We start from the raw sequence: 26,945 nt of genomic DNA on the forward strand, positions 1-26,945 counted from the left end.
GAGTGTTCCTTTTTGGCCTCACCATGTCCTGCGTTCTTATGTGGGAAGCGGGAGCAGAGACCCAGCAGGCTGCCCTGCATGACAAATGGTGCAGCGAGCAGGGTCCCCCCACACGACAAGACCTCACCTCTCTCCAACTGAAAGAATTTGAAAAACATAAAAAAAAAGATATAAAACAAAACCTCTTAAATTACATAAACACATAGCAAGCATTTTCTTACAATTGTAGGTATAAATTACATCATATTATATTTCACAATTCACTACTGCAGCCATAATTTGCAGAATCAGTACCTGTCTCCATAAAAACTTTCTCAAGTCTCTGTATTCAGTAATTTGGTTTAAGTAGATGCTACCCACTAAATGTTTGTGTTCCCCCAAAATTCATATATGGAAGTCCTAATCCTCAATATAATCATATTTGGAGGTGGTGTCTTGGGAGATAATTAAGATGAGGGTAGAGTCCTCATTGTATGCCTCTTATAAGGGCTTGATTCAGTGCCTTTATAAAAAGAGACACAAAGAAATGGTCTCTTCCTTGGCCATGTGAGGATACTCTGAGAAAGTGGCTATCTATAAGCCAGAAAGTGAACCCTACCTGGACTCACTACACCCACCCAGTCTATGGTATTGCTGGTATACCAGACTGAACAGTGGGCACAAATCCTTTGGTTCAGAATATAACTGTGTAGTATTTGTTAGTGGTCAGAATAAAAGTCCCTGTTAAAATCAACTCAAAGAGCAAAACAAGTAAGTCCATTTACTATAAATAAAGCACAGTAACTTTGCTAGCTAGTTGATAGAACAGTGATCATGTAACAGGATACCACTTTTTTTGTTCTATTTTGCTTTGTTTGTTTTTAGGGAGTTAAAACAATGATTTTTTGTTTTTTTTTGTTTTCCTTGGGATTATGTGTATCAGCAGGTCTCTGCTGATTACTCTTCTCAATATGGTGTTGACTAGATCACTCATTATATTCTGTCAGGATCTCAGCTGGGTTGAAACATAGGATGCCATCTTGAACAGCCATTAGCAAACTATAATAGCAGATGTTGATCATTATGAATAATGTAACATTTAAATCAATTCCATAATTAAATCCTCATTGGTGGCATTGAGGGTTTTTTTGGAATCTATGTTAGTGAATCAAGTAGGAAGAAATTACTGGATCACTTGGAGATACGAAGCAGTCAAGAGGCTTGTGTACACCTAAAAGCTCAATGGAGGTACAATAACCTATCAGTGCCAAAGAGGTTCTATGGCAACGACTGACTTGTAGAAAAACAAAAGTGACCTTGTGAGTTTATGGGACTTTGGCCCACTTGTACAATAGAGGATCTTTGTATAATCTAGAGGATTTTTATATACTCATCATCTTACCTAAATCAAAGATCCTGAACCTAAATAAAATGGTTATTTGCCTCTCAAAATCCAAACAGATGTTCCTCAAAATATACAGACATGAAAGAGGTCTTATCCCAAGATAAACTGCATCACACTTGCCAAATGTCAATCTTACCAGAGCCAAAAACTCACATGGATGCACACTGAAAAAAATATATTTTGGTTATGTCTAATCCCTATTATCATACCTAGAAAGAGGAGCACAGGGCTAAGGAATGGAATATCAATGTATCATTAGGCACAGAGGCCTTTCCTAAAGTTTTCTGGGATAAGTAATTGGCAACATGATACAGTAAAAAATAAAATTAAAATACAGTAACTTATGTTTTGAAGACATGTGTTCTTTTCTCAGAGAAATATCAAACATATTTGCTAAGCATGAGAAAACATGTATTTCTAGTAATTACTAACAAATACTAGACGTTGATTTTAACTTTTTTCTACTGACAGTGTAAAAATTGGTTGGAATCATGAGATCCTTATAGCGTCTATATTTGGAGACCAACGTCCCTTGCAAATAAATACCTATGTTCCTTCAACTCCAATAATCTATGACTCCATAATTTGATATCAAACTTAGATGTTTGTATCACAAAACTTCTAAATTTAAAGAAACTTTAAAAATTATCTACTCATTCAAAACTCGATTTCCTTCTATACGAATCAAATAGTTATGTAGTTTATGCTTGAGCCAAGTTAAATGGGCTTAAATATTTTTTGAAGAAATTTTTTTTGCACAAAAAATCTTATGTATATAAAATATAAGTATATTGTTCTCTAATATGTATTCATTGCACTTTAAATTTATCTGGCTCTACTGGGAATTTCTTCATTTCATTATGTGAAAATCAACAATCAATAAAAGTGATGTCCCTGAGCTAACCATATTTTTCATATAAAGAAATGTTGCTCAAATAGAAGTATAACAAAACTCTAATTAACAAAAACATTAAAACTATATTTAAAAAATGAAACTAATACAAGTAATTATAAACATTTACAATATTATGATTTCGTGTATTTTTTGTACCAAATGGCAATTTGCAGTAAAAGCTACTTTTTAATGAGTCCTCACTAATCTAGAGCTTACTCTAATTTTAACTACCAATATAGTGAATGATTGTTTTGTCTGGAAAGATGTACATTCATATATTAATATTGGAAATTTCAGGATGCTGGGGCAGCATGTGATTTTACTTTGTATTTCCTGATTTTTCCACAGTAAACAAATCTTATAAATATTATTTTAAGGTGCTATAAAAACTAAATTATCCTATTTGTCTTCAGTTTTTCTTTTTCTTTGGTTTCTTAATTTTTCAATTTAAAAATAATTATTGGGAAATACTGGGAACAGTGTGTTTCTCCAGGGCCCATCAGCTCTAAGTAGTTATCCTTCAATCTAACCATAGAGGGCGCTGCTCAGCTAGAAGTCCAGTAGCCATTCCCAATCTTTAGTTGCAGGAGGAGCAGCCTATCATCCCCTGCGGGAATTGGACTGGCATCCTTGTTAAGCTCATGCTCCAACCAACTGAGCCATTCAGCTACCCCTTTGGAAGCCCAGCGGTAGCTCGTTGCCCCCAGTCCAGTTGTGGGGGCACAGCCCACTGGCCCATGTGGGAACCCAATCAGCAACCCTGCCATTCAGAGTTCACGCTCCAACCAACTGAGCCATCTAGCCAACCAGCTTTTATTTTTCAATAATTCTTATTTTCATATATGTTTGGTAAATGAGCAAAGGCACTTCCTTAGAGTTCTGAGCTTTCAGTGCCTCAATTGAGTTAGTTTATATGACATATATACAAGTACCATCAATTAGAATTTAAACTTAATGAAGAGGTAAATGTTAATATAGAAAATTAAAAAAAACATTTTATTTATGAACAGACTACAAATCTTTTATAGTATCACAAAGATCACCACTGCACTGCAGTAACAAAGTCTTCCTAAGCAGAGCAGCAATTTTTCAGAGTATAGTTAACCGGGAATACACCTATTTTTGGCAATTCATTATCCATATTTGAGGTGTTGGCGTTTTTTTTGTTGTTGTTGTTGTTATTGTTGTTGGGGTTTTTTTTTTGTTGTTGTGTTTTTAAAAATAAAAATGTAGCAACCAAATGTACTTCTAATACTTGTTAAATAAAAATATAATTTAAAAAATTTGGAATTTTGATTGCAAATCTAACTATTCATTTTGCAAAGTTATTAGGAAATCTCCCTCAAAGTTGAATACTGTCTTTAGTAACAAAATAATGTTGAAAAATCAGGGGAAGTGCAATGTCAAGTACATCATATGAACAGATGTTATATTCTAGACTTATGAATGAAAGTTCAACAGATAAAGACTGATACTCCACCCTGAAAATTAGCATAATTTCCAATAAAAAAGAGGCGCTATTTTCCCAAGCTTATTAATGATAGGCAGATAAGGCAATATACAGATACAATACAATTCTTATCAAGGTACCAAGAACATTTTTCACAGAAATAGAACATATAATCCTAAAATTTACATGGAACCATAAAAGACCTCGGATAACCATGGCAATCTTGAGAAATAAGAACAAAGTGGGAGGTATAACGATACTGACATCAAATTATACTACAAGGCTACAGTAATCAAAACAGCATGGTACTGGCATAAAAACAGACACATAGATCAATGGAACAGAATAGAGAACCCAGAAAAAAATTCATCCTATATGGTCATTTAATCTACGACAATGGAAGCAAGAGTCTACGGTGGGGTAAAGACAGTCTATGCAATAAATGGTGCTGGGAAACTTGGACAGACACAAGCAAAAAAAAAATGAAGCTGGACCACCTCCTTACACCATATACGAGAATAAATTCAAAATGGATTAAAGACTTAAATATAAGGTCTGAAACCATAAAATTCCTATAAGAAAATATAGGAAGAAACTTCACAGCCATTACCCAGAGTAAGATTTTTACTGATATATATCTCCTCAGGCAAGGGAAGTAAGAGAAAAAAATAAACATGTGGGGTTACATCAAACTAAAAAGTTTTTTCACAGCAAAGGAAACCATCAATAAAACAAAAAGGGGCCCTACTGAATGGGAAAATATATTTGCTAATGATACATCCGATAAGTGGTTAATATCCCAAATTTATAAAAACTCACTCAATTCAACTCCAAGAAAAACAAACAACCCGATTAAAAAATGGGCAGAGGACATAAAGAGACATTTTTCTAAAAAGGACATAGAGATGGCAAACAGACATATGAAAAAATGCTCAACATCACTAATCATTAGAGAAATGCAAATAAAAACCACAATTAGATACCACCGTACCCCAGTAAAAAATGGCTATCATCAATTAATCAACAAACCACAGGTGCTGGCAATGATGTGGAGAAAAGTGTACTGTTGGTGGGATTGCTGATTGATGCAGCCACTATGGAAAGCAGTATGAAGGTATTTCAAAAATCGGAAAATGGAACTACCTTATGACCCAGTAAATCCACTCCTAGTTATCTATCTGGAGAAATCCAAAACTCTAATTCAAAAAAATATATGCACCCTCTCTTTATTGAAGCACTATACACAATAGCCAAGACGGAAACAACCGAAATGCCCATCGGTAGATGACTGGATTAAGAAACTGTGGTATATTTATACAATGGAGTATTAAGCAGCCATAAAGAAGAAGGAAATCTTACCATTTGCAACCATATGGATGGACCTAGAACACATTATGTTAAGTGAAATAAGTCAGACCGAGAAAGACAAATACATATTATCTCACTTATATGTGGGGTCTAAAGAAAAGAATAAATGAATGAACTAATCAGAAACAGTCTCAAAGACATGGAGGAAAAACTGATGGTTGCTAGATGGGAGGGGGGATGGGGATAAGGAGGAAGGTGAGGGAATTAGAAAGCACAGTCTATAACCATATAACCACACGATTGCGACGGGGATACAAAAGTCAATTTGGGGAATGTAATCAATAATGTTTTAAAGATTTTGCAGGTTGATGGACACTTGTCTCATTAGGGAGACCACCTCAGGGATGATGTAGATGCCTGATCACTGCACTGTACACCTGAAGCTGAAGCTGAATAGTGAATGTCATCTACAGTTTTATATATATACATACACAATGCGGAGTACAGCATTAGGAATAGAGACTGTTGAAAAGTAAAGGCTGTGTGTGATGTCAGAGGGGTAGTGGATGGGGGTAGAGGAGTTGTCACTGTGTGAGGAATATAAATGATAAATGTCTGATTATTACATTGCTTTGTGCATCTGAAACTAATTTAAAAAGTTAAAAAAAAGAATATATCGGCAGAGAATGTATTTTTTCAGATGCACCCTCCTGGCATCCCTGTAGTAATGCATGACATTTAATATTCACTATGACTCCAAAATTATAATAAGAATACAAACCACCCACTATGAAAAAAATTCAACATTACACAATTCCAATAACCAGTGTTTAGATTCTGCATATATTCTGGAACACCAAGATAATTTTAGTTTGATACAACTATGTACACTGTGCTCTAAGTCTACCTTTCATAGCAATTTTTTTTTGCTTATGTAACAAAAATAATTTAAAACAGATGTATAACATGATTATTTTCTGATAATTAAGTACAAATACATAATAAAAATAATTTCAATAAATAAACTGACGCAAAACACTTTCTACCGAATCACTAAAGCAATAATACATTTTCAGTAAGCATGTGCTATTATATAATAAATATCTAATAAACACGTGAAATATGGATGAAGGCTATGGAAATACAAGTATCAAATACAAATACTATATTGAAATCACAGAATGCAATTTATGATCGATTCAGATGCAGAATGCTTAAAAGATTATCTCCCAAAAATTCCAGATGACATGAGATCAATGTGAATTTATTAGAACTCCTTTCAGATTCCTTATCTAAAGGAATAAAAAGAGCTAACTCATAAGAACTAAGGGACTTGGAAAGAGACATTAGAGATTAAGAGATGCCAACAAAATCACACAGGATTGGGAGACTAAGACTAGTGTTTAAATGATTTAGCAAAGCTGCAAGAACTGAAACCAAAGCAACTACTTGCGTAGAGTCAACCAGAAGCAACATTAACTGCACTTAGATTTCTTAGGAAGGTCTGAAGAACAGAATGCACTAAGAATTTCAGCAGGCAGTGTGAGTAAGTTTACGATTAAAAAGAAAAAAGAAGAAGAAACAGGATTAACTCAAACACTTGTAAAGAGATTGACACCAAATTGTCTTTCCTAACTCATAGTCAATTTATGTCAGATTTGCCCATCCATGTAACCCCCAGCACACAGAGATTAGAGACAAGAATAAATGATGGAAGGAGAGAAATAAAATTATGAAGTAGTGAGCTGAAGGCAATGAAGGGTAGCAGAGTATGCCACCCCCAAATATGCCACTTTGATATATTATTTTGAGCTGCAGGCACTTAAAAAATAGCAAATGCATGCAGGGAGTTTTTTTTGAACTCCCCTTATCTACCTAAAGACAGATCCTCCAAAAGGAACTCCATGGTCACAGATATCTTCCCAGAGAGTTGCATCAACTAGGAAAAGATTGACTCATCATAGGAGAGGACACTAGAAGTGGACACCACACTCAGACAAACTTCATCATAAACTATCAAAGCCTCCAACTATTTTTCAAGGGGCCATTTATCTTCCTTAAAAACATTTAGTCTCCTCTAAGAGCCCTCCTGTTTCCCTATTAAGATAGTATTTAAGCCAGAATTCTAAGCGACCTTCAGGAGTTATTCATTTTCCTCTGGTTATCTCCCATGTATACATGAGGTATACGTGTTAATAAACTTCTGTTTATTTTATTTTAACAATCTGCCTTTGCAGCTAAAAACTCAGAAGTCTAGAGGAAAAACAGAACATGTTTCCTTTCCCACAGGACAAAAATTTGGGGACCAAAATTTGTTCAACATCACAGTGTGTTATGCGGTTATAACAAGGAAGCTGAATTGTTACTCATGATTCAAATAAGAAAACAATAGTTCAGGGAGTTAAATTACTTGACTGAGATTACATAGTGTGTAGGAGAACGAGACAGTGCTTCTTCCACAAAATTGCATTGATTTCTGACATGCCTCCCATGTAAAAACTTTAGGGCATGGCCCTGCATTTCTTGATAAAACAGAAACAGAATGGTAAGTTCACCGGGACATGTAATAATGATTATCTGCAAGCAGAAGGTCTGGGTTGATGTGGAACAGTGTTTGTGATAGAACTTCACATGCATTCTCCTGGTTCTCTAAACATTTGTGGCACAAAATCAGAAATACAGGACGTGGACCAGAAAATAAAGCTTGGATACCTGCTGGTAAGGAGGGACTGCATAGAGGAATAAAACATTGCTAGGCAGATGCAGGAATCAAAAAAAAAATAATAATAATAATAAGCAGCTATATATTTACCAGCTATCAGAAACACACATAGGATTCAAGGTGTAAAGGGAGACGGATGAATAAAAGACAGCTATCAAATATCACAAAGAGACTCCAATAAGAAGCAATCCTTTTAGGGTTTTAGGTGTAATTTCCAGATTCCTACCTGTGAGAGAGAGTCTTAATGGAAAGAAACTGATATGAGAATTATAATACGTGATTGTTGACTCTGAGAAATAGTCAACAGGAATATAAAGATATGGGAAGGAAGATGGTGTTATCCACAGGATCTGCTGCAGTTAAATGAATTTTGAACTGCAATGAGAGAAGCTCCAAATGCCTAGAGATCCTGGTATTGATAAAAAAAACAAGTTACAAAGAATAGGTGGGATGTTGAGCAATATATTTTTTCTGAAGAGAGAACTGAATATTAAGTTTTAGTTGAGTCTTCCCACTTTCAGGAATTTATGGATTTTTCTTTTTTAGAAGCTTCCCTGAGGTTGTGTCAGCTCCTAATCCCTTTCATCCATTTGTGACTTTGTTTCTTAATTAAATTCCAAGATGGCACTGGGTTTGAGTCGCACTGTGTTGGAGAAGAAAAGTGCTCAACAAGCAAATAGTAATGTCTACCAGAAGATGATAGAACTGAAGGGAGGCTGATACAAACAAACAAAGCAAACAGAAAACAAATAGATATAAATACTTCACTCCAGTTTTTCCATTCTTCACTCCATTTTTTTCTTTTGAAAGTTATCTTTCTAAGTCAAAAAAAAAAATCTGGGTAAGAGAATAAACTGTGGGTAAGGTAATAAACTGCTTATTATTTTAGGTTTGCTTTTATTCCAGGTACTCCGGAAACATTTCCATTTTAAGTCTAGCATCTACCCTATCAAATAAATATTATAAGTCTGTTTTGACAGATAGAACTGGCATTCATTGCTACACTTAGATGATTTCTCTTAAACCTGCTTTTCTTGTTGTTTTTTAATGTTCTCCATAATCTTCAGAAATATTTTTTTGTTCCTTTAAGGAGGAAAAGCAGTTTATATAGTTCAAATTGCAATTTTTCTGTTGCAATGGAACCCAACAAGTGATACCAGCCATTTGAATGTCATAGAAAATTGCTAAGAATTTTTTTTTTTGAGAAAGAGAGACCTCTAACATGTGAACGGAGCATAAGTAGCATTTTTGCAAATTGGCTGTTTGACAGTACCCGTGTAGAGAGGCACTGAAGTGTCCTTTTTTGAACATGAAGCAAGGAGATTGCTTTTCCTTCTCATGCTCTCATGGGACTCACTCAAACACCTAATAGTGCTTTTCAGCCTTGAACGCATTCCTAATGGAATTCCCTGTACTCAAGAGTATTTTCACTTGTCTGGGTAGAGACTCCAGATGCAGCCTCTACAAATACACTTTTTTTCATACTGTTCACAGTAATTGGAAGAATTTTCAAAATACCAAAATATCTCAAATTAGAATTATGCATGTAGCAGCAGTCAGGAAAGCACTGAGCAGAAGGAACAGTGGCCGTAAATCAGATACAAATCACATTAATAAATTGAGATAAGAGATATGAAATAAAATAAATTCCAGTTCATCAGAGAACGATTTCTTTTAATTTGAGAATTAATTTAAAATCAATATAAGTATAACAGACTCATAACTAGAAATTTGGCAATGTAGGGAGTAGAAAAACAAATTAAAAGAAACAGAAAAACTATATATCTCTACTTCAAGTCTCTAAGTTCTAAGAAGTCTAAATCGATTGCATTAACTTCATCCACAATGAACATGTCCATAAAGGTTTTACAAACATCCCACCAAGAAATGCACCTTTTTATGTGGCTACTCAAAGGGGATTTGATGATAGTAAATAAGAATGTGTAAATAGTAATCTCTCAGGCCAAACATCTCAGATAAATGAAGGCCATAGTGAAATTGAGACTCTTCTCTGTGAAAAGACTCCTAATTGTCAGAGTAATCAGAGGTGGCTGAAACTGGATGGGATTGTGAAATTTCACAACACAGGAAAACTTTTCTTTTTTCTTTCATAAATTTTGTTCAAAACAGTTATTTTTGGAATCAAACAAAAGGAATAACTGCCATTAATGCTCATGATAGTCAGAATTTTTGAGTAATAAAATTATTCTAACTTTCTGTATGCCAGAATCTTTCATTTTCTTTGTTACCTTTGGAAACGAAAGGACTCCATTTACTGAAAATGGGCTCCTAGAAAAGGTTTCAAAATATGTTATGTGCGAGCCTAGCAGTTGAACCTCATTTCCTGTTATTAGCAGCATTCTGAAGACTAAAGTTGGATATTGAGAAACAAGTGATTAAATTTGATTATACGGAATGTTTAGGAAAAAAATGCAAAATCACATACTGCTTATGACATTTTACATTTGTCTCTTTCTAGAAGGACCTTTCTATCTTTCTTTTTAATTTATTGGGGTGACAATTGTTAGTGAAATTACATAGATTTCAGGTGTACAATTCTGTATTACATCATCTATAAATCACATTATATGTTCACCACCCAGAGTCAGTTCTCCTTCCATCACCATATATTTGATCTCTTGAAAAATAAAAACAATAGGACTCTGGGTTTCATTTTTCATAAAACTAGTTATTAGCCAGTTGGTAGACTTCCACTGTGATATATTCATGAGAATAAACTAGCCGTAGAATTTCAGCCTGAAATAAATGGTACAGATGGAGCTGCTTTTTCACCTTTGTACAGACCCTGAGTTTTTTAACCATTTACTTCTCAAAAGTTCAGTTCTCAGTAGGGAGCTTCCATATGAGTGTGTGCAATTCACATTCAGTTCTGAAACAAAACTGTTTACATATAAATTTGTCAAAAGTATATTGTTGTCGTATGTATGCCCTGGCAACCAAGAGCTTGAGATATTCCTTTAAAGATCTCTTGTAGTAGAATTAGAGGTTGAAACAAAGACAAAGCCATGAGAGAAACAGATCTTTAATGGTTATGGGAAGAGAATTATAAAGTCTAGTCAGTGAGGTGTTACCATTGGTGGAGTTTGCTGACTTTCATCTTTCATAGGTGTTCATACCAATCAGGTATGTAGTAATTTGACTCTAGGCAATACAGATTGTGAAGTCACTTGACACAGAAATAATAAGTGAGGCTCACTGAGTCCCATCAGTGTCAGAGTACAATCCAGTCAGCATCCTGATCTGGAACTTGCTGGTCATTAAGAACTTCATCAACTTGAGAAGGCAACTGCAAACATGTCCTAACGAGGTCATTGAAAACATTGAACATGGCACAAAAGCGTTTTCATTAACGAGTGTGCATTTTTTTACACTGAACTGATTTAGAACTGTATATATAAATATTGAAGGAAATCATACTACAGTTGTAATATGTATATTCTATGAATATTTGCTATTATAAATTCTTAAAATATTTAAGAAAATTTGTCCTTTTGGATAACATTTCTATTTTGTCGTTCAAATATAAAATGCATAATTAAGTAATTGATTTAAATTTGTGGTGTTAAATTTAGACTTAAGTTAGATAATTTCATATGGTGGAGGCTACCAGTTTCCACCAAATATCCATTTTCCCCTTTTTCTTTAGCTGTAATAATCATAACTTTTTAGTTGTAAGCCTGTAAAAACCATAAAACCCTTTACTCTCCTCTCAAGTTATTTGTGACTTCAGGACCTAGTTTGAAGTATGTTGATGTAAGTATAGTGTTGTGTAAAACTTTCTGAAAGTGTCTTTAGAGGCACAGATCTTTGGTGTTTTTCCTGTTTTCGCTATTCTCTTCTCTGGACTTCAACTCTAGTGACTCCAGCTCAAGAGAACATTTCAGGTGGTGAACTCACAATGTAATATATAGATAATGTGTTATAGAAATGTATACTTGAGACCTATATAGGTTCACTAACCAATGCCACCGCAGCAAATTTAATTGAAAAAAAAATAAAAAAGAACCATTGCAGACCAGGAGGATGAGGGTTTGAGCTTAGTGATGGACAAATGGTAAACTGGGAGGAGCCTGAGTTAATAAAGACGTCAGAGAGGCACAAGATTAGCTGCTTTTTCCCTATATCCAGATTTCCTTTATAGGAAGCAAACTGCCATCCTTATCTAAGTTATTATTATTTTGGGATTTTATGTTCCAGGAAGATAAGTGATATGCTAAACTAGTTTATATTACAAGTCAGGGCATTTCAAAGGTCTTAAAAATCACTGCAACAACTTTTCCTTTATTAGCTTTATTAAGCTATTTAAGTACACATGAAGTGGTGTCTTTTAGTCAAAATAATTACAAAGGAAATTAGGTGTATCAATTATTTTTAAAGTTATTTGACTAGTCAAGTTTGTAAAAAAAATCCATATATTAATCAAAGTCGCCATCTTTTCTTAAAATCATGGTCAAAAGTTGCTAGCGGTACTAGAAGAATACGTAATATGATTTTGTAGATTGAATCCAGAAAATAAAGAAACTGAATTTCTAACAATTCAATGTCCTAGACTTCTTTCGAAAACAACGACAAAAAAATTATAGATATACACAAAAAGCTTTTCTTAGTGAAAATAAACATTTTCTAAACTAAACCAATGACATAATCAAAGTGATTTGGCGAAAACAGACTATTTGAAAAGTTGAGTTTTAAAGCAAGTATTTTCCCTGATTTTAAAAAGTGCAGCATAATAGAGTATACATTTCATTTTAATTTTTTTTATTTTTTATCTCTAAAACATTAGTTATTATGAAATCCCTAATCTTTTCACACTGTTTTACTAATAAGTTAATCTAAAATTACTCCCACATAGAATTATAAAAATGTAAAAGTGTGTGTTCAATTAGATTAGATTTCTGACAAACATTTTTATATTAATAGAATATAATTTTGAACTAATATTAAATCAAGTTAAGTATATTTGGATGCTTGGATTGGTTTTAACTAATGTGAAATACTGAAATATGGTTATCACACAGTTTTAAAATATATTCCTTTGATCGTTATTTTTATATGTTCGAGTAGTTGTGTCTTTGGGTCATATTTGCAAATGTCTTCATTTTTGCCTTTTTAAGAAGTTGTAAAAAGAATGTTCATGACTATATAACATGATATTACTACTCATTAGATTTGTTGGCGTTTCAGACTGACTTAAATCACATTTCACTCTGTAATGCAGAAGTTATCAAAAGTCATGTTAATACAGGCGATTAAAAATATATTAGGATCAGTATTTATTGGCAGACAAGGAAAACTGCATGCAAAGAAAGAGAATGTGCTTTTGTTTAAGAGTAAAAGAGAGTGGTTTTATCCTAAAGTATCTGATGTATTCAGAATGTTAATTTAAAATCATAAATGATAAAATCTAAAGTAATATATAGAAAGTTGCAGATTTTTGGAATAAGAATTTAATTATCTTAGATTATAGTTTCTGCAAATAATGAATCTGTTGAAAAAGGCAGAGAAATTTGTTAAAATTTTGCCAAAAGTGGGTCAGTGTTGGTGGTTGCTACATTAAGATCAATAATGTTAAAGAAATTTGTGAATCTTTTACTGCCAGATACTAGCAACACAAAAGTAGGTATCTTGTTTTTTTCTATAAAAATAATAAATTAATCTTGGACTATTCAGTCTGATCTTAACAAGAAATAAGAAGAGTTTTTTGTTTGTTTGTTTGTTTGTTTGTTTAATTTCCATATCATCTACTCGAGTAGCAGAGATTCTATAGTTCACCAGAATAACTTTGTATGCATTGTGCTGAATTTGTCATCCTCTGGATTATTCTTTAACCTTTGTAACAGCAAAAATATCTTAATATTGATTCTTATTTTCTATGTTAATTTAACATATTGTATTGTGCCTTGATCAATGATAGGTAGTCGAGCTACAACCTTTCATTGTTTTCAGGTACTGATGCTCCAATCTTAATCAAGTGAATAAATCTCTAATAACACTTTTATGTTGTCTTACAAAGATGAGGTCCTAAAATTCACAAAATATAATTTTCAGGGTGTATTTTACACCTGACATTATCTTTTTTATGTCTCAAATGGCCACAGGAAAAATCACAAATGTTTGTTCTTTCATTCTATACAATAACTGATGCTAAAAATAATCATACTTGTTTGATGTGTTCCACATTTCTTACACAGTTTAACACTATTGTGAGAGTTGCAGGAGAAAATATCAAATAAAGGATTTTCCTAAGATAATTCTGTTCAGGTAAAACATATATTTATAAATCTCTAGATTATATAACCTCTGAAATGCATACATTACATATACACGTACACACACGCGCACACACACACACTTGAGAGATATGTATAATACATATACAGAAATATATATTCCAGAGACTATGCACTCAGGAGATTTATTAATACCCTTATTGTGTATGGTTAATTTCAGGAAAACATTATTACAAATTCTTAGGTACAGTTACATGCTATACTCTAATAGGATATTTTATTATGAGCCATACTGATATGTTTACTTCTAATAAATGTACCACAGCTACTTTACGCTGTCCTGTCTGCAACAGGTAAGTTTTACTTTCTTTTCATGCTTCCCTAAAAATTCTGTTATAAGCTATAAGCTAAAAATTTGACTTTCAACAAAGAAGGATAGTTTTAGGATCTCAATGGAAAGAACAGAAAAGAAGAATGCTAGAAATTAGAAAGAACACAGAACTAACTGATAGATTTTATTTTTTCATTTGACTCTTGAAGATAATGAAAAGTTTAGAGCAGGGAGATCAAGAGTTGAAATCGGCTGGAATCAGGCTGCTATCTTTCTGTACCCCCTGTCTCCGCCCCAACAGAATGTGAACTTGGGCATTCCCTCAACAATACTCAACTCTACTAGCTACACTTTTCCTTATGTATCACATGAGGAAAATGACTTCCTAGGTAATCTATGTAGGTTTAGTTCAATAACTGATATGTAATAAGAATTAAATACATTATAAATCTTATCATAAAAAAGGAAATTCAAATGGAGAACACTAAAATTATATCTCAGCTACTCTGGCATGTTTAATAACATTTACATTTAATTATGGAGAAACATTGAGTTGTCAATAGCCAGAGGACAAAGCTGACTGTTAATATTTAATTAATACATGGTATCTCTATATTTGTGCGTCTTTACATTCTAATTCCTCATGTGAGAACTTTACAAGTCACCATATAGCTTCAAATATATGTCGAAGATATAAAGCAAGAGTTTTTAAATTTTGATGCATATCAGAATCATCTGTGGAATTTTAAAAGCAGACATGACCCTAGATCTGCTGAATCAGAATGTCTGAAGTATTTTTACAAATCACCACCAAAGAATTCTATGAGTGGTAAAAGTTGAAAGACTGATTACATTTACTGAAGATTTTGTATGAAAGACACTGCCAGTTTACTAATTTTCTAGCTTTACCAAACAAATGAGTTTGTGAACACATAAAATCAGGAGAGAATATTTTACTTAGATGTTCCAAACCTGGCACTTTTCCCAAAGACAAGTAATGAAGTAATGCCCCAGAACTCAAGAATTAATTGAAGGATCTGACTTGCATTTCAAGTACAAATGTTTATAACTACAGGGTTTATCTCAGTCTCTCAATACTTATGTCTCTTGCTTGTTCTTTTAAGTTTCTTTAAGGTAATTTTTCAAACATACAAAGCAGCAAATACTATAATATGCTCCATTTTTCCATTATCCAGGTTCAAAATGATCAAAATGATCAGTCTCATGTCTGTTCTCATTTTATCCATAACTTCATCACTCTGATCCCAGCACTGATTCCCACCACTGTATTTATTTTCTGTGCAAATCAGAAATGATTTACTTAAAAGTAGAAATTGAAATAAAGTATTATTTTATTTAACTAGAGCTGTGTCTGCATTAGCAATAAAGCACATTAGCAAGGAACATTTGAAACAATTAACCCAAAAATCATTGTCTGTCATTTAGGCGAGGACAGAGCTCTAGGATAAATCGCCCCAAAGAAGCTTCCATATGGTACAATACAGGAGAAAACAAAAGCAAGGATGCTTATAATGGAAGAATTGTGCATTGGCTATCCAAGGGTTTAGGGGTGTAAAAGACTTGAGAATAGCGGGAAATTACAAAAGAAATGATTTTCAAACCAGATTAAAAATATCTCCCTAATTTGCCTGCAACAGTGTGCAAACCAATAGTGTTTTGTTAACAATTCACAACTAATAAGGTGGATGCCACATTATTACATCTAAAGTGATAATTACTTTCCACAGTGTTTATTCCACAACTTTGAAGAGTCTCATTCCATTCTAATGCCAAAAATCCTGTGCTTCTATTTTTTGATGCACCATGTATTTGACAAACATACCCAATAAAAGATGAAAAGAAAGGTCGCTCATGTTTTACGTTCTTCCTTCACTCTTTTATTTTTCTACTTCTAATTTTTTTTAATATGGTATTTTCAAACTTCTTCTCTAGAGATATCCAATGTTATTAAACTTGATGTATATATTTCTCCATATGTAGAGAATATAAGCACAAACCTATATATGATTTGTTTTTTCAATTTTTTTAACTAAAACAAAACGATTCTATACATACTAGTTTATGATTTATTTTTTAAAATATGTTATGGTCATCTCAAAGTAAGCAAATATTTATATTTTACAGTTTCTGTATGCATGCTTGTACATGTCCATATATAATTTTGTACTAACTGAAGTATATAAATACATGCTAGATTGGTTGGTTTTCTTAATGTAATATTTTAACTCTTTTCTTCCCCTCCTTTGTCTAGAGCTCCTGCTCCCCTTTCTTCTTTGCCACCTCTTCCTCCTCTGTCGTCTTCATTTTGATTTTTAATGAACTACTCCTCACTCTGGTAAACATAATCAAGTTAGGAATCAGATCATTTAAATTCAAATCCTGGTTCCGCCAGATATGTAGCCTAGAGCAAGATAACATTTCTTAACTTGTAAAATGAGGATAATAGTAGTCCCTACATTATAAGGTTATTCTAATAATAATATTCACATATAAAAAGTACTTAATATATTGCTTGGTAAAAAGAAAATTTAGTCAACGTCAACTGTTATTAACTGTCCCCTGCTTACCTTTCCAGCTTTTCTTGCTATATATTTCACTTGTATCACACAGCATTCCAGCCACACTGGCCTTCTCTATGTTCCTTAAACAGGTCAAGCTCTTTTCTTAGCATCTTAGCACTTGTCTCACTTTTGTCTTTCACTTTATATTTATTTATGCATCGTTTTCCTCATCTTGTCCATTGAAATGTAAGCTCTGAGAAACTGGGAAGCTGGGTGTTTTTGTTCTACACTGTCTCTACTCCTTAACATCATGTCTGAGTCTCTCATTTAACATGTACTTGTTGAATAAATACATGACTTCATTTTCTATTTAGCCTCAGAGTAACTCATAAAAATAGGTATTGTTGCCTCAATTTAATAAATAATGAATGTGAGGCTAGATGTTGTCTTGAAAGTTATAGTAACTATAGTAACTGTTATAGTAACAGTAAGCTGTTGAATTGGACTTGAATATAATTTTCCTTTCTGTATTTCTAGTGTTTTCCCCACTGTTTCTTAAATTTTATTTATCTTTTCAATACATACACATTCAGTCTCATCAAAGAGACTGTAAATCTCTTCAAATCATGCATTTTACTGTTTTCAGTTTATATAACAATGCTTAGCTCACAATAAATGTAAAATAAGCATTAGTTGTTAGTGGTGATTCTCTCTCCTTCATGGGATGGGTTTATGCTTTTGTCTCCTATTATATATGTGTGTGTGTGTGTGTGTGTGTGTGTGTGTGTGTGTGTAAAAATCTCTTTTTCTAAGCTTACTATAAAATGTCATTTGTTTGTGTAGGTGCTTGTGGTTAATTTTATTTTGGCAACAGGTATGCAAGGGATATAGATGGCATTCTTAGGAGACATTGATGGTTCTGAACCTGTATCTGTATAGTAGATTAAAAGTAAATCTCAGGCAAGGAAATGAGAGGCAGAAGACAAAAGGAAGAAAATATAGTTAATGCTACAGCAATTCAGGAGGAGGAGACAGTTGCTGCTTGTGAAGTAAGGGAAACTAGGGCAGATACTGCACTGGGATCATGGCCAAAGGAAGGTAAGTGAGATATTTCAGACAAGAATAGAAACTGACTACAGATAATTTTAATACATACATACATACATACATACATACATACATACATACATATATAAAACCTCAAGCTAGTGCTTGGAATATTCTTGACTCATGGAGCTGTACTGAAGTGAAACTAAACCAAGAGATCTCTGAAACATCTCTCTGAAGACAAACAAGAATGTTCCTAGCTGTGCATAGCATGTACTCTTTCGAATAATCAGGCTGAAAAAACTATGGATTGTATAATATTTGACGTAATTGACCTTCTTATATTTATGGCTAGACTGAAATGAAGAGGAATCATATAGATTGTGAGGCAACAAGAGGTAAAAACATTTTTTTGATCTTACAATGTTTCCCCATAATGAGACCTCGACAGACAATCATTCTAATGCATCTTTTGGAGCAAAAATTAATAGAAGACCGGGTCTTATATAATATAATATTACTATATTACATAATATAATATATATTATATAATAATATAATATATAATATAATATTATATAATACCCAGTCTTACTAAATTATATTACATCATATTATATCATATTACATCACATTACATCATATTATATTATATTATATTGTGTTATATTAGACCCAGTCTTGTATTATAGTAAAATAAGACTGGGTCTTATAATAATTTTTGCTCCAAAAGATACATTAGCACTGATTTTCCTGCTAGGTCTTATTTTCGGGGAAACACAATATATTTTAACACTTAAATATCTGGCGTGCCTGTCTCCCTATCTCCATTCCTACTGCAATGAATGCAGTCCAAATCTTTGTTATTTACCCCCTGGATCAAGACAGCATCCCAGTAGATTTTTTATTTTTTCCACTCAAGGTGGCAAAGTAGGGTAACTCTGTTCTTGCCTCATCTCATATCACATCAAAATTACAACTCAACTACAAAACAACCATCATTGAGAATTGCCTAAAGTATAGCTGAACCAAAGCCCAACAACTAAGGACATACAAAAGAAAACACCTCAAGACTGGTAGGTGGGGCACAGACCCGGAACAGACTGGTCCCACACCTGCGTGTGACCATTAGAAATTATGAGGGATATCTCAACTATAGAGGTCCCCCTGGAGGAACAAAGGGTCCCAGTCACACACCAGGCTCCCCAGCCCAGTGTTCCAGCAAGGGACAGAAGTCCCCATTACCGCTATGAAAACCAGTGGAGACTGTGGCTGAGATGAGGGCAGTTGGAGCCCCGGGCACTCCTCTTAAAGGGCTTGCCCACAGATTTACTCAATGACGGACTCATGCCCTCTGAGCTCCAGTGCTGCTGCAGCAGCTTGAAAGGTGCCAGGGACAGACAGGAAAGAACTGAGTTGCCTGCTTCAGTGCAAGGGTTGGAGTGGCAGCTTTCTCCCAGACAGAAGAGCTGGTAGAAGCCATTGTGTCTTTGCTGAGCGCTCCTCCATCCTAGCATGCAGGCGCAGGCTGCTGCCATATCTGAGTCCCCATCAACCTGGCTAAAACCACTAGTTTGGCCCACACTGTTGATTCCCTGAGGCTCCACACCACATAACTTTTGGGCCCACCTAAGCCACTTCCAATGGCTTTTCATACAAATGGCCTGTCTTGGCTCATGCTGAAGAATTTCCTAAAATCTCTCAAAGGCCTTCTGCCCTGTATAGACTAATATATTTTTGACTTCCTGTCATTCCCCTAGAGCATGAATTTATATTTACAGGCAAACTGTATGTTTCTGTATATTTACAGAAATTAAACAAGTTACAGAGTTAAACTTGTTACAGAGTTCACAAGTTACAAGGGGATTTTCCTTGTTTCTCAACCACTACTAATTTAAATACAATTCATTTCTTACTCATGTACCAAGACTCACAGAAGACATTTATCTCACATATACCAGGAGTATTCATGCCATCTCTGAATGTCTGTGTCTCAGAATGAAAAAGGTACCTCTTCCTAGAGCCTTAATTGTAACTAATAGTCAATTATTTAAAAAATTAAAATGTATGTTAAACTAATGACAGACATACCATTCAGGACAATACTAAATTCACATTGATACTTAAAATACAACTTGCTACCTCAAAAATGTTAATTGAATCAGTATGATTTGATAAACTGAAGCCCAAAAGATGATCTCTGAAGCCTTCTTAAAAAATAGATATGTAGTCATAAGAATGTTTACAGTTTCCTATCAATGTTTCAGTTGACTACAATGATAAAATCAATATATGCAATATAGGGATTTCCAATCAGAGAAATACATAAGGCTAGCAGCTTATTTAGGATTCTGTGAGAAGACAATAATTATCTCTTATTGAACTTCAAATTGCTGGTATTTAGTCTCCTCAACATCAGATACAATTTGAAAAAGAAGCAATGAGAATATGGTGAAGGATGAAAAGATACAGAGAACAATGATATTGTGTCAGACTTAGCCAGCATTTGAAACAAGCTGAAGTGAAACTGAAAAATATAGTATGGCAAAAAGACCACTGATTATAATTTTGATGGCACCATACTATCAAACTTTCAGACACTCAGTATTAATTTATGATTGGAAACAATCATGTTCACATTGACCTTTGGAATGATTGCAGTAATCCTCTATTATGCATTAAATGAGGCAGTTATATCACCAAGCCAAATCGCATGGGTTAATGTAGTTTCTGATTTTCTGTTTTTTAGTGGATCGTATTTTTTCCAAATGTTAAAATTATCTAACATTATAAACTAACATACATACACACATAGTCGTCTATTCAATTTCTGAATTATGCAAACCAGTATATTGAGTGAGAAATGGGAAGAATTATCCTCAGTAAATTATAGATTGCTAGATAAAATCAATATCAACTGATTTGTTAGCACATCAATAACAAACAAACAAACAAACAAAAAACTTTTCTGACTAATCTACATATATTTAACCAACATCCATCTTCTCTACTCCTTCAAACATATTTGTCATCACTCATTTTCTCCCACCAACTTTTTGCCATATCTTAAACTTACCGGCAATATACATCATTGGAGCCTTTGAATTTCTTTTTTCTTTTGTCTGTAATGTACATTTTCTGGCTAAATGTGCGGCTTACATCTTCAGACTTAATTTTATACAGCGCTCTGCTCACATATGGTCTCCTTAGAAAAACATTCTTCTACTTGAGATATCGAGACTGCCTCTCAACTTGTTCATCACTACTCCGTTTTCTCACTCTGCTTCCCTCTTTCTCCTTAGAGGTGGGTCCTATCTCTTCCTCCAGGTGGGGATGGTTTGCCTGTTTTCCTTCGTGAGGCATCCTCAATGTTTAAAATAGGGCCTCACACAATGTAAAGTGTCAGTAAGTTTATCATGAATAAATTATTAAAATGATTAAGTAGTGATTAAATAATTGAGTGACTGAAATAACAGCAAAGACAATTATGTGGGCACGTGTTAGTGAGTTTGTAATAGGGGAAGAGATAATTGTAATCAGGTTGTCTCCTTTATTTACCTTCTATCACAGCCATTTTGTTGTCAAGTAGAAAACAGAAATGGAAGGATGATTTTTCTAGTAAACCTTGACTAGTGTCTATTTCTTTCCGACTCAAAACCATTTTAAGATGCAACCCTCTCAGTACACATGTCTGAGTATTCAGATCACTGTTTTGTAGATTTATAAATTTTCAAAAGAAAACAAGGAGAAAAAAACTAGCGAAAGCAAGAGTATGTCAAAGAAGATTGTTTGATGCTTTTATAATTGAAATAGTCTAGGTGTCCTCAGTTAAGGAGGTTTCAGTAGTAACCAGCCATCTTTTAAGATTTGGGAATGAAAATTCTAGTCTGGCAAAATGTAGACTCCAGAAAACAGAAACAAGTACTAATGATAAAACAACCTGTTCTCTGGTCAATCACTATTGAGTAGTTTAGGTAGATTAGGTAGATTAACAAGAAAGCACATTGACATATCATCTTATCTCCACATTCTGTTTAATAAACTCATTTGTATTTTAACCAAGCTAAGTGTACTTTAATGATGTATAGCTGTGAGAATCGCACCAGTCATTTATTATTGAGTTCAATTACGAGATTCACTTTTATTTGTTCTAAGAAATAATCATGTACTCTTTGCTTAAATTGCACCATCTAATATGAATATAAATAAATGCTAGCCTTAGTGCATACTTCACAGTTTTAGGAAATAGCTATAGATGAAGTACTTTCATATTGATTAATCTGCATAGCACATTTATATGCATATTTAATTGAATTACATTAGCAATTCCCATTATAAATATGTGTATTTGAATGCTTGTTTGGAAAACTGCTGTTGGAGGTATTTTAAGCTCAAAAAAGTTTCAAATCATCTGGGGATTGCTGTTTTGATCCCGTGATTGCTAAAAACTTTGCACTGCTGATTATTCAAAAGTAGGAGAAGTGACCCATTTCAGGTTTCTAGTCCTGACAGAGAAAAAAATCCCTAAGCCCTATTGCCTCAGCAAGAAAGATCAATAATCTAGCAGCCTATATTTACTCATGAGGAATAGAAGAAGTGATAAAACTGTTCATGTTAAAGGGTAATTTGGGAATGCAAGTCTTTGGTTGGGGGGATGGACCAAGAGAATGGTGGAAATCTAAAGCCTCAGGAGAACATGTTTGAGGAAGAACAATGTAGACATTGCTTAGGAAGTTTCTAGAAACAGAAAAACCCAAGGAACTTTATTCTAAAACCAGTTAATTGAACTTTGGTGCTTCTTCTATCCAAAAGTTCCTATCTAATTTCCATCAGGGACTCACTCCCCAATATATTCCAAAATTACACAACCTAAGTATAAACAGTATGTTGTATATGAAAAACAAGAACAAAACAAAAAAATAAACAAACAAACAAAAACCTCGAAATCAAGATCCCACATTCCCTTTCAAAAACTGTGGCTCTCTATGGATGCTCCATTCATCATGTAAAAGATTCTTGGTCTTTTTCATCATTCTAATTTACTTCTATCATCTGTGTTGCCTAAATTAGAAGTCAAAATACTGGTGGTCTATGAGCCATATGAGACACATAAATGTGTCTTGTTTGGTTTAAAAAAGAAAAAAAATAAACTAAAATGACATTTCTAATATACAGAATTTCCTATTATTTTGGATAAAAAAAGGAAGACCTTCTTTTCTACATGGTTAAACGTAGATAGAACCCAACAGGCTTTCCCTTCCCCTACTACAAAAGCCCATACTTACTGCCCACTCAGACCCATCTCCCACATTCCAACACTCTATGCACATGAAATCAATATTAGCTTCAGTTGTTTGCCTTTGTAACTTATGATTTAGATACTCTATAGAAAAAAAAAAAAGGTTCATTATAACAGTATCATTTGGGATTAAGTGTATGTGTGTCTGATGTAATTTAACTCTATATAATTCAGATTTATTCCAATTAGACATGAGATTAAAATAAAGAATTTAAACAAACAGGAAAAATACAATTAGAACAGAATGTTTTTTCTTAAATGTGATTTTCATTTCCTCTGAAACCAGGAGTTATTTTGCATGATTGAATCTTTTCATTATCATTAATAACATCAACATTCTGAAATTTAAACGGTAAATGAGGGGTCACTAACTTTTATAGAGCTGCTTTCCTTGTGTAAAATGTCCTAGCTTGCTGGCCTTTTTGTCTTCTGTCTGCTTTGTGAACTTCTCCTGTCCCTTGTTTTATGATCATTCCATTAGCTCCAGCAATCCCATGTATATTGGATGCTATTTAGCAAACAAATGAGAAAAGGAAGATCATAAATGAAATATATGAATAAATGTCAATAAAATTCTAGATAACTTGAGGAGATAAGTAACCTCTTTCATTAATGTATAGAAACTTTTCGATTTACTTATCATTTCAGAGTTACATATTCAAAAGTTTTGCTGACCTTTTAGAAAATGATTCTTTGGCACAAACAAAAAGAAGCGGAATGCGTCATTGCAGATACAGCTTCAGCAGTAATGAGCAGAGCCAAATTGTTTTCTACTACAACAGTTGTCTTACACTCACAATAATTAGAGGATTAAAATATATGAGAGATAGATTTTCTTTTTTTTTCCCCACCAACTTAGGTCTAACACTGGCAAAAGTATTGGATAGTTTCATTTTACTCTTCCATAATTTGTAGAAAAATTCTAGTTCTCATCAATGTCTACACCTTTCACTGAAAATAACTAAGAATGACTTAAAGATGACTGGGAAAAGTAAACAACAGAATGACAGAGGAATTTGGACTCATCATTTTAATGCTCTGCAATATATCCGTAAGCAGTATAGCCAGAAGTCTATTTATGTCTTATAAGAGTTACTATTTTGGCAGTTAAGAATCAACTTAGGAGGTTATAAAGTTATAGAGCAAAAGAGAAAAAATTTCTAATTCATTTCGATAAACAAAATTGCCACGTTGAGCTAATGGTCATTTGCTTTATGTTAACTATGATGATTTTATATAACTCCATACAAAGTATTAGTTTTATTTTAATATTTTATAAGCTTGTACAGTCATATTTTTTAATGTTTATAAAACTTCTATTATTGTTAGAGTTGCTGTGTTCCATAAGTGTACTCTACTGCATATAACCATATTTTCTTTTGTCTTAAATTTGCCTTTTGATTTTTCCATATTTCAGACGTAGAATTATTCTGAGATTTGTTGATGAAAACCATCAAAGAAAGAGACAAACACTATTTAACTTAACAATAAGACAATAACACAGAATGGAGGTGAGAGAAAAGTGCCTACAAAAATTGTTTAAAACCAAACACAGACCGATCTTTCCGGGTAAGACATATATACTAGATCCCTCTCTCCCTTTGTTTCTATACATTTTTTTTCAAAAGCTTATTATCTAAGAGTATATCCTGCAATTCAATATAAATTTTGTAGGCCACACTTTGTTAGGTCCCTTATTTGAAATAACCAAAATACTTATCATAGAACTGAGAGAGAGAGAGAGAGAGAGAGAGAGAGAGAGAGAGAGAGAGAGAGAGAATGAACTGAATCAGGAACAGCTTAAACTGGTATTCTAGTTTAGACACACTAAAAGAAACATGGCCTAAAGTCAGCTATTTATTATGAATCTAAAAGATATGTAATTGGCAACTATAAATAATGAAAAACATCAACATAAAAATTTAATCTTCTACTCTGCCAAGCCTCTTGATTTTTGACAATGAAAGGGAAAAAATGCTAGAAAGCAATTTCTAAATTACCTTCAATAAGTGTTTCAAATGAAGACAAACCTATAAAAACCTTCTCTCCCTCCCCTAGCTACATGCTTGAACCAGAGAAACTTCAGGGAAAGAGTGACCAAGTGAATTCATTGTTCCTTCCTACAATCTCCTCTACCTCCCTGGAAGCCTGTAAGGATCTGTAACACTCCTCTCAGTTCACAATCTGTCTCTGGAAACTTCCCTGATAAGGATGGGAAAACATTTTCATTGAATCAACTGTGACACCCTTTGTTGATGGCTGTTTTCAAACTGCTGTGAAGACCATCAGCATCATCTTTCATTGATCAATTTTGCTAAAAAGCTCACAATAGCTTTTTAACTTTAAACCCACAAAGGATACTTAGGATAGGCCTTCTAAACTCTCACGTACATAGTGATATCCTTTTGCCTCTGAATCTGTCTATTTTTGTATAATCATAGTGTTATGTTCTAACCATGATTTAAAAAATATATAATGGACGGCCCAGTGGCTCAGGCGGTTGGAGCTCCGTGCTCCTAACTCCAAAGGCTGCCGTTCGATTGCCACATGGTCCAGTGGGTTCTCAAACACAAGGTTGCTGGTTCAATTCCTCAAGTCAGGCAAGGGATGGTGGGCTCCGCCCCCTGAAACTAAGATTGAACATGGCACCTTGAGCTGAGCTGCCTCTGAGCTCCTGGATGGCTCAGTAGGTTGGAGCACATCCTCTCAACCACAATGTTGCCAGTTCAACTCCCTCAGGTGATGATGGGCTGCGCCCCCTGCAACTAGCAAAGGCAACTGAACCTGGAGCTGAGCTGTGCCCTCCACAGCTAAGACTGAAAGGATAAAAACTTGAATCTAAACGGCACCCTTCACAACTAAGATTGAAAGAACAACAACTTGACTTGGAAAAAAGTTCTGGAAGTACACACTGTTTCCCAATAAAAGTCCTGTTCCCCTTCCCCAATAAAATCTTTATATATATAGGCTTGCCCCATTGACTCAGAACTGCCTATGTATTTATGCAGTTTCTGAAAATCAGTCTGAAACAGTTGTTCTGAAGCCTGTTTGAATGTCATTCCATAGTTGTTGGAAAGCAGCCAGAATGCTGATTTGGCTGGCACTGAGAGGCAGGCTTTAAATAGTTCCAGTGTAGTATCTGTTCCTGGCCTTTTGCCTTCCAGTAAGGACTCAATACCATAAGGAATTCAGAGTCCAGTGAATGTAGAACATATAATGCCAGAAACACTATTTTAAGATTTCATTTTTTTAAAAGCAGTATTAGGTTAACAACAAAAATGAGAGAAAAATACAAAGATTTCTCATATATCCCTGTCCCTACACAGGTATAGTCTCTCCCATTATCAACATCACTCACAAGAATGGCACTTTTTTTTTTTTTTTTTTTTTTTTTTTTTTTTTTTACCAAGGATGACCCTACATTGACACGTCATAATCACTCAAAGTCTATAGTTTACCTTAGATTTCACTCTTGGCGTTATACATTCTATAAGTTCGATCAAATGTATAATGACATAGATCAATCATTAGAATACAAAATATTTTTACTTCCCTAAAAGTCTTCTGTGCTGTCTATTCATCTTTCCCCAACCTACCTCTAGCAACTACTAGTCTTTTCATTTTCTCCATAGTTTTGCTTTTGCCCGAGTGTCATATAGTGCAATCATATAGTACCTAGCAGCTTGTAGCCTTTTCAGATTGCCTTCTCTCACTTAGTAATTAGGCATTTAAGGTA

The 26,945-nt window shown here is 33.9% G+C and overlaps 1 protein-coding gene across 3 annotated transcripts in view; it reads right to left on the reverse strand.

The window, feature by feature from the left end:
• The window catches only part of PCDH15 (protocadherin related 15), an 822,425-nt gene that overhangs the window by 459,766 nt on the left and 335,714 nt on the right, over positions 1–26,945 (reverse strand). The window lies entirely within an intron of this gene.

Source organism: Rhinolophus hipposideros (genome assembly GCF_964194185.1).
Source record: "Rhinolophus hipposideros genome assembly, chromosome: 15".
Classification (NCBI taxonomy): Eukaryota; Metazoa; Chordata; class Mammalia; order Chiroptera; family Rhinolophidae; genus Rhinolophus; species Rhinolophus hipposideros.